Source organism: Pan troglodytes, chromosome 6 (assembly GCF_028858775.2).
Source record: "Pan troglodytes isolate AG18354 chromosome 6, NHGRI_mPanTro3-v2.0_pri, whole genome shotgun sequence".
NCBI lineage: Eukaryota > Metazoa > Chordata > Mammalia > Primates > Hominidae > Pan > Pan troglodytes.
The window spans coordinates 12,776,117-12,786,224 of record NC_072404.2 but is presented as its reverse complement, the minus strand read 5'-3'; the positions used below and the strand labels follow the sequence as shown (position 1 = coordinate 12,786,224).

At 45.1% G+C, this 10,108-nt stretch overlaps 1 pseudogene; it reads left to right on the top strand.

The window, feature by feature from the left end:
* Positions 1 to 1,354: 1,354 nt before the first annotated feature.
* LOC107976038 (olfactory receptor 7E24-like) lies at positions 1,355 to 4,780 on the top strand (annotated as a pseudogene).
* The last annotated feature ends 5,328 nt before the right edge of the window (positions 4,781 to 10,108 follow it).

Sequence of the window (10,108 nt, the reverse complement as noted above, 5' to 3'; positions counted from 1 at the left end):
GGACTGTGGGTATCAGGTGCCCAAGAAGAAAGCTCAGATCTGCCGACAGCAGGTACGTTCCTTGGGATTGACTATCTGACAGGGGTCGGAACACAGCCCGGGATCAGAAAGAAAGCAGGTCATTTGCAATCTAGCGGAGCCTAAGAGCAGAAGGCAGGTGAGAGAATTCTCAGGAGCTGTGGGGTTTTGTAGACTGTGGATCCCAAACTTTGCAGTATTAGCCAAGCCTTTGTATGAGGTCACCAAGGGGGCAGGGACCGGGAACCTTTGGAATGCAGATTCCAACAACAGCAAGGCTTTCATGAGTTAAAGGAAAAACTTCTGGCAGCTCCAGCCCTGGGGCTACCCAATCTGACAAAGCCTTCTCCATTGTATGCATCAGAGAGAGAAAAGATGGCAGCTGGACTTTGAACCCAAACTGTGGGGCCCAGGCTGAGGCCGGTGGCCTATGTCTCTCAAAAACTAGACGGGGATTCTAAAGGATGGCCCCCCTGTTTGAGGGTTTTGGCAGCAACTGCCCTGCTAGTACAAGAAGCAAATAAGCTGACTCTTGGGCAAAACCTGAACATAAAGGCCTCCCATGCTGTGGTGACTTTAATGAATACTAAAGGACATCATTGGCTAACAAATGCCACACTCACCAAGTACCAGACTTTGCTCTGTGAAAATCCCCGTATAACAATTGAAGTTTGTAACACCCTGCACCCCGCCACCTTGCTCCAGGTATCAGAGAGCCCTGTTGAGCCTGATTGTGTAGAAGTGTTGGACTCAATTGACTCTAGCAGACCTGATCTCCGGGGTCAGCCTTGGGCATCAGTAGACTGGGAACTATACAAGGATGGGAGCAGCTTCTTCAACCCCCAAGGAGAGAGACATGCAGGGTATGCAGTGATAACCCTGGACACTGTTGTTGAAGCCAGATCGTTGCCCCAGGCCACTTCAGCCCAGAAAGCTGAACTCATTGCTTTCATTCGGGCCTTAGAACTCAGTGACGATGAGACTGTCAACATTTACACTGATTCTCGGTATATCTTTTGAACCCTTCAAATGCATGGAGCGTGATAGAAAGACAAGGGCCTATTGAACTCTGGGGGAAAAGACAGAAAATATCAACAGGAAATCTTGCAATGATTAGAAGCAGTATGGAAACCTCACAAGGTGGAAGTTATGCATTGCAGGGGGCACCAGCGAGCTTCCACCTTGCTGGGTTTGGGGAATTCCCGCGCTGACTCAGAGGCTCAAAAAGCAGCATCTGCCCCCTTCTGGGCATCAGTGCTCCCTCAAGCACCTGATCTTGGACCTACTTCTTCTAAAGAAGAAAAGGACTTTGTCCAGGTAGAGGGAAGGACAAGCGATGGAGAAAGGATGGATTCGGTTACCAGATGGGAGAGTAGCTGCGCCACAGCTGCCAGGAGCTGCAGTTGTACTGGCTGTGCAAGAAACCACCCATCGAGGTCAGGAGTCACTGGAAAAGTTGTTAGGCCGGTATTTCTACATCTCGCCTTTGTCAGCCCTTGCCAAAACGGTGAGGCAGCGGTGTGTTACCTGCCGACAGCATGATGCGAGGCAACATCCAGCCGTTCTGCCCAGCGTACAAGCTTATGGAGCAGCCCCCTTTGAAGGTCTCCAGGTGGACTTCACAGAGATGCCTAAGTGTGGAGGTAACAAGTATGTACTAGTTCTTGGGCGTACCTACTCTGGGTGGGTGGAGGTCTGGGTCGTCCTCCCCAAACCTGGATGTTAGCAGTGAGATCACAGAGGGGCTGTACACACCCTGCGACATGGGAAGTAATATGATCCTCTCCCCACCTGGATACTGGGAAAGATACCACAGCGCGGGTACACGTTTCCTAAGCTGTTGGGAGTAATATCATTCTTTTCCTTTCTGGATGTTAGGGAGAATATCACAGGGGTGCTGTACAATTACTTCGACATTGGGAGAAACATCATCCTCTATTTTCCTGGATATTGGGCACAAAAACACAAAAGGGTGTACAACCCCTGCGATATTGGGAGTAATAGCATACTCTCCTTCCCTGGATGTTAGAAAACAATATCATAAGGGCTGAACACCCCCCGCGATAATGGGAGTCGTGTTTACTCTTTCACAGGCCATTTGGAACAATATCACAGGGGGTGTTTACAAACAGGGGTGGTGTACACCCCCTGTGATATTGGGAGTAACATCATTCTCTCCACCTCCGGATATTAAGAACAATATCCCGGCGGGAGGTGGTACACCCCCAGTGATATTGTGAATAATGTCATCCTCTCCTTCCCTGGATATTAGGAACAACATCACATGGGGGTGTACACCTTCTGTGATATTGGAAGCAATATCATCCTCTCCCCCGCTGGATATTAGAAAAAAATATCACTCACGGTGTACACCCACTGTGATATGAGGAGTAATATCTTCCTAGGGTATTACGAATAATTTCACAGTCTGTACACACATGATGTACACTCACTGTGATATTAGGAGTAATATCTACGTAGTGGATAACAAATAACATCGCAGGGTGTACACCCACTTTGATATTAGCTGTAATATTTTTCTAAGTTGTTACAAATAAGATCACAGAGTGTACAAACATGGTGTACACTCACTGTGATATCAGGAGTCGTATCTCTGTAGTATATTATGAATAATATCACAAGGTGTACACCCACTGTATTATTAGGAGTAATATCTCTGTAGGATATTACAATTAAGATCACAGGGTGTAGACCCACCATGATATTAGGAGCAATATCTTTCTAGGATATTACAAATAATATCACAGGTTGTACGCCCACTCTGCTGTCAGGAGCAATATCTCCCTAAGATATCAAAAATCCTATCACAGGGTGTCCAATCTCTGCCTTCCAGGTTCTAAGGGATTCTCCTGCTTCAGCCTGCCGAGTAACTAGGTTTACCTGCCACCACGCCCGGCTAATGTTTTTTTATTTTCACTGGAGACGGGGTTTCACCACGTTGGCCAGGCTGGTCTGGAACTCCTGACCTCAGGTGATCCATCAGCCTCGCCCGCCCAAAGTGCTGGGATTACAGGTGTGAGCCATGGTGCTGGGCCAAGAGTTATAGATTCAATTCATTTGGAAACACAGCTCCCATCTTTGAGTGTGTATGTACTTTTATGAAGAAATGATGTCAGAAAACCGAAGGATGATAATAAATACGAAAAGTAACAGGCATGTGAAAAGGTCTTCCGATTGAGAACTATAAGGTTTGATTTCGTTTTCAGATAATGGGGTCCTAGCTCTTGTGTCATCCTTTTACATATTCTACATCAATGGAAGTTGTAGCACGGTGTCAGAATAAAATAGAGTGTATTTCGCAGCTTCTTAATTCCTTTCAATTAGACTGAGATCTTTTTCTTAAAGAGAGAAGGACATTGTCATTGCAATGTATTTTTTCTGAAAAGAGTAGGCCGTATTTTACTGAGATCACAGATTTGTTATATATGACGTTTTGGTCTTCTAATATTCTTCAGTGGATTTTCTCTAAAGTAGTATGTACAGAAAGCCTTGTATAGCAAAAAAGTAAATCATGTAATAATTCTGAGATTTTTTGGAATTGTCATAACTGAGAAACATTGCTGGTGGTGTATGGTCCGCAAGTGTGAAAATGTTCCTTGTGAATTGCTTGCATCCAGCATTAAGGGCTAGATTTTATCTTTTATTTTTCCAATCCTCTTTCCTTCTCAAGGTGTCCAAGACACACAGAGCCACAGAATCTCACAGATGTCTGAGAATTCCTCCTCCTGGGACTCTCAGAAGATCTAGAACTGCAGCTGGTCCTCGCTTTGCTCTCCCTGTCCCTGTCCTTGTATCTGGTCACGGTGCTGAGGAACCTGCTCAGCATCCTGGCTGTCAGCTCTCTCTCTCCCCTCCACACCCCCATGTACTTCTTCCACTCCAACCTGTGCTGGGCTGACATCAGTTTCGCCTTGGCCACGGTTCCCAAGATGATTGTGGACATGCAGTCGCATAGCAGAGTCATCTCTCATGCGGGCTGTCTGACGCAGATGTCTTTCTTCATCCTTTTTGCATGTATAGAAGGCATGCTCCTGACCGTGATGGCCTATGACTGCTTTGTAGCCATCTGTCGCCCTCTGCACTACTCAGTCATCGTGAATCCTCACCTCTGTGTCTTCTTCATTTTGGTGTCCTTTTTCCTTAGCCTGTTGGATTCCCAGCTGCACAGTTGAATTGTGTTACAATTCACCATCATCAAGAATGTGGAAATCTCTAATTTTGTCTGTGACCCCTCTCAACTTCTCAAACTTGCCTGTTCTGACAGCGTCATCAATAGCATATTCATATATTTCCATAGTACTATGTTTGGTTTTCTTCCCATTGCAGGGATCCTACGGTCTTACTATAAAATCGTCCCCTCCATTCTAAGGATGTCATCATCAGATGGGAAGTATAAAGCCTTCGCCACCTGTGGCTCTCACCTAGCAGTTGTTTGCTGATTTGATGGAACAGGCATTGGCATATACCTGACTTCAGCTGTGCCACCCCCCCCCAGGAATGGTGTGGTGGCGTCAGTGATGTACGCTGTGGTCACCCCATGCTGAACCTTTTCATCTACAGCTTGAGAAACAGGGACATACAAAGTGCCCTGCGGAGGCTGCGCAGCAGAACAGTCGAATCTCATGATCTGTTCCATCCTTTTTCTTGTGTGGGTGAGAAAGGGCAACCACATTAAATCTCTACATCTGCAAATCCTGCCCCTTAGTCACATTCTTTTTGTGGCTTGATGGCTTTTATTCCTTTCCGCATTTCCTTTGTGAATATTGCTTTCTTCATTATGCCTTTCACTGGAATGGATGAGGATTCTGGGATCCTTTGTTTAGCAGAAACCTCATGACTGAATCCTCTATACCTAGGTGGCCTCTTTTAGTTTCTGAGCAATAACCCTGTCATCCAGCTGGAATCACAACCATCTTTTTATATACACGAAGTCCTCACTTCGTTTTGGAATTCCCTGAAAACTGACTTTATGGAAACAATGTACAGGAGGTCCTCCAACACCATTGGTTGTTCAAAGTTGTGTAGTTATACTGTTGATGAAAAATAAGTGGTTTCACTATACATAATTTTGCTTCAAAGTGAAGTTTCCAAGAGACTTTCAAAGATGTTAAGTGAGGACATACCATACATCAAATTCATATCCTCTTCCACAGTTCATGTAGAATTTCTTTATAAACTGCTTCTAGAGAATCTATTTAGGCAGATTCTGTGTAGAGATCCGTGTCACCGTTCCTCAATCTTGATTTTGAGTCAACTCACCTGGGGAGCTTACAAATGATGAGGCCTGGGTATCAATACCTGAGATTCTGATTTCCTTGCACCTGTGTGAGTATGTGGATTTTTTTTTTTTCTTTTAAAGCACCAGAGGTGGTTCCAATAATGAAGTTTTTAGAGGCATCAAGCTCCAATGAGTAAGAACAGAAATTAATTGTAATATGATTTCTCAAATATTATCTTCAAATGCATTGTCGATCAACACCATACAAATGTTTATTATGCTGTTTTTTCTGACTATTTCGCATTTTCTATTTCTTTCTTTTCCTTTTTTTTTGAATCAGAGTTTCGCTCTTGTTGCTCAGGCTGGAGTTCAATGGCACGGTCTCGGCTCACTGCAACCTCTGCCTCCCGTATTCAGCAATTCTCCTGTCTCAGCCTTCCAAGTAGCTGGGATTACAGGCATGCGCTACCATGCCTGGCTAATTTTTATTATTATTATTGTTAATAGAGACAGTGTTTCTCCATTTTGGTCAGGCTGGTCTTGAACTCCCGACCTCAGGTGATCCGCCCACTTCCGCCTCCCAAAGTGCTGGGATTACAGGCATGAGTGACCGCGCCCAGCCACCACTTAGCATTTGCATTTTACATTTGTTGAAGTTATAGATTTATACACACATTGATTGCTGCTTTGTTATACACTTGCATATACATAAGATGGGAAATAGAAAAGAATAAAATGGACACAGTATCCCTGAAGTTTCACATTCCGAGACATTTTAAAAATATTTGCTCTTCAGAAATTTGTTTCAATGAAGAAACTGTGGTATACACACCCAGTGAAGTATTATTCAGCCTAAAAAGGAAGAAACTCCTCTCCGCTGCAGACAAAATGGATGAGATTGCAGGTCTGTATATTAAATGAAATAAGCCAGGCACAGAATGACAAATATTTCATGTCCTCACTTCTATGTAGGAAGAAAAAAGGACACCTTGGCCAGGTGTGGTGGCTCAGGCCTGTAATCCCAGCACTTTGGGAGGCCGAGTCGCACGGATCACTTGAGCCCAGGAGTTCAAGACCTGCCTGGCCAACATGGTGAAACTCCATCTCTACGGAAAACACAAACAATGAGTCGGGCGTGGTGACACGTGCCTGTAGTCTCAGCTACTCCGAGGGCTGAGGCCCAAGAAGCACTTGAACTCGGGAGTCGGAGCTTGCACTGAGCCCGGATTGTGCCTGCGTACTCCAACCTGGGCAACAGAAAGAGACTCCATCACACACCTACACACAAAAGGAATCTCAGGAAGGTGGAAAGTATAAAGGTGGTTAGCAGACACTAGGAAGAAAAGGGGTGGCATAGGGAATGAAGACAAGTGGATAATTGGGTCCCAAAATACAGAAAGATGGAATAAGTGAGTTCTAGTGTTTGATAGTACAGTATGAAAATTTTAGCTCAGAAGAATTGCTTGCATATTTCCAGATGCTTTGATAAGAAGCTTCCTAACTTTCTCATTATGCTGGTTTTCAAGCTCTTCTCTTTCTGCTCTTGAAATCATGCTGGTTTTTTGTTTGTTTGTTTGTTTTGAGATGGAGTTTCGCTCTTGTTGCCCAGGCTGGAGTGTCATGGTGCAATCTTGGCTCACCGGAACCTCTGCCTCCTGGGTTCAAGCGATTCTCCTGCCTCCACCTCCCGAGCAGCTGGGATTACAGGCATGCGCCAGCACGCCCAGCTAATGTTGTATTTCTAGTAGAGACGGGGGTTTCTCCCTGTTGGTCAGGCTGGTCTTCAACTCCTGACCTCAGGTGATCTGCCCGCCTCGGCCTCCCAAAGTGCTGGGATTACAAGCGTGAGCAACCACACCCGGCCCATGCTGTATCCTTATCTGTTGTCTGTTGTTGTTTGTTTGTTTTAGAGCCCAGAAATAATTTCTCACCTATATGTTCAAATGATTTTTCACATGAGTGCTAAGAAAGCTCATTGGTGGAAAAGCAGCCTTTTCAAGAAATGGTGTTGGAGAAACTTGATTTCCACATGCAGAAGAATGAAGGTGGACCCTATGTCACACCAGGTGCAAAAATGAACACAACCTGGATCAAAGACCTCACCCCAAGCGCTGAAAGTATCATACGCCTAAAAGAAAACATTGGCCACGCTTTCATGACATCAGATTGGGCAGTGTTCTCTGGGATATGACACCAAAAGCATAGGCAACAAAAGAAAATTAGATTCCTTGGATTACATCTAAATGACAGACACTTTTGTGCAGAAAAAACACTGCGAACTGAGTGAAAAGATAACCCATGAGTTAGGAAAAATATTTGCAAAGCATATATCTGAAAAGAGGCTGATATCCATCATATATAAAGAACAGCTAGAACTAAACAACAAGAAACCCAAAGCATCCCATCAACAGTGGTCAGAAGACTCGAGTAGACGTGTTCCTAAAGAAGATATAGCAATGGCCAATAAGCATCTAAAATGATGTTCAAAATCACTCATCATAGGGAAGCACAAATCAAACCAAGAATGTGATACCACACATTAGGATGGATATGATAAACAAACAGGCATTGGTGAGACTAGAGGGAAGTAGGAATGCTCGAATATGATCGGAGGGAATGTAAAACCGTGAAGGAACGGGGAAAATAGTATGGCGTCTACTGGAAAAATTAGAAACAGAATGATCAGATGTTCCCGCAGTTGCATTTGTGGGTACCTACCAGAAAGAATTAGAAGCCAGGAGTGGAAGAGATATTTGTACACCCATATTCATAGCAGCATTATTCACAAGAGCCAAAATGTGGAAGCAACCCAAGGGTTCATGGACAGATGAATGAAAAAGCACACGGCAGTTCCTTCATACAATGGAAGACTATTCAGCCTTAAAAAGGCAGGCACTTCTGGCCGGTGCGGTGGCTCACGCCTGTAATCGCAGTGTCTTGGAAGACCGAGGTGGGCGGATCACCTGAGGTCAGGAATTCAAGACCAGCCTGGCCATCTTGGTGAAATCCTGTCTCTACTGAAAATGCAAAAAATGAGACGAGCGTGGTGGCGTGTGCCTATAGTCCCAACTACTCGGGAGGCTGAGGCACAAGAATGGCTGGAACCCGGGAGGCAGAGGTTGCAGTGAGCCCAGATTGTGCCACTGCGCTCCAGCCTGTGCGACAGAGTGAGACTCCATGGAAACACAAAACAAAACAAAGTCAAACGAACAAACAAAAAAAAAACCAGAGAGGCTCTTCTGACGCAGGCGGCAACATGGATGAACCTTGAAAACATTATCGTCAGTGAAATAAATAAATCCCAAAAGGATAAACACGCCCAGGCTCAGTGGCTCACACCTGTAACCCCAGCACTTTGGGAGGCTGAGCCAGGCGGATCACTTCAGGTCAGGAGTTCGAGACCAGCCTGGCCAATATGGTCTTTATTAAAAATACAAAAATTAGCTGGGTGTGGTGGCGCATGCCTGTAATCCCAGCTACTCGGGAGACTGAGACACAAGAATTGCTTGAACCCACGATGTGGAGGTTGCAGTGAGGTGACATCATGCCACTGCACTCCAGCCGGGGTGCCAGAGAAAGACGCTGTTTCCAAAACAAAAAAATTAAACACAGTATGATTCCACTTATCAATGAAGTGTCTAGAGTAGTTAAACTCATAGAGTTGCAAACTAGAAAGGTGGCCCCCTGGGGCGGGCGAGAGAGAGGAGTGGAGAGCTTGATGAATGGGTGCAATTTCCATTTTGAAAGATAAAACTGTTCCGGAGATGATGGCGGTGATGGTTGCTAAACAATGTGAACGTACTTAATGTCATAAAACTGTAAACTGAAAAAGCGTGGAAACTGTAAATGTTTATACTGGCCATTCTATATGAACTAATATATATTTATAATTTTTCATATTTATACGTGGTATATTTTCCCATAACAAAAGATGAAAATTAAAGCAGTTGGATGTTTAAAAAGAAAAGAAAGAAGCGAAGAATACACACCAGCTTTCTCCTGATTCGAGGAAGAGCCCCAAAGCTTCTACGGACACTCAGTTTTCTCTTCTTCTTCTTGCATTATTAGGAGGAATCCTTAGAGCTTGGGGAACTTGGATGACTTTGGCTAATAAGGAGCTCTGTGCCTTGAGCCCCCCAGGCCACAGAATAGTAAATAGTCTGTGCCTCCAGCCCTGCAGTGTGAGGTTCCAGTCCTGTGGGCTCCACTCCCGTCACCTGTATCAGGAGGCTCATGTCTCACCCTGTCTTCTTGCCAGCCTTGAGGATGGAGTCTGAGCCTCCATGGTGCACCACACAGGGAGGACAGTGGACCTGTTCTCCGTGGTCATGGCCCAGCAGAGGGGAAGGGCAGTTCAGTGAGTGCAGGGAAAAGAAAGAGAGATCAGACTCTTACTGTGTCTATGTAGAAAGGAAAGACATAAGAGACTCCATTTTGAGAAAGACCTGTACTTTCAACAATTGCTTTGCTGAAATGTTGTTAATGTGTAGCTTTGCCCCAGCCACTTTGACCCAACCTGAAGCTCACAAAAACATGTGTTGTATGAAATCAAGGTTTAAGGGATCTAGGGCTGTGCAGGACGTGTCTTGTTAACAAGATGTTTCCAAGCAGTATACTTGGTAAAAGTCGTCGCCATTTTCTAGTCTCAATAAACCAGGGGCACAATACACTGTGGAAAGCCGCAGGGAGCCCTGCCCTTGAAAGCGGCGTATTGTCCAAGGTTTCTTCCCATGTGATAGTCTGAAAAGTGGCCTCGTGGGAGGAGAAAGACCTGACCGTCCATGAGCCCGACCCCCGTAAAGGGTCTGTGCTGAGGTGGATTAGTCAAAGAGGAAAGCCTCTTGCAGTTGA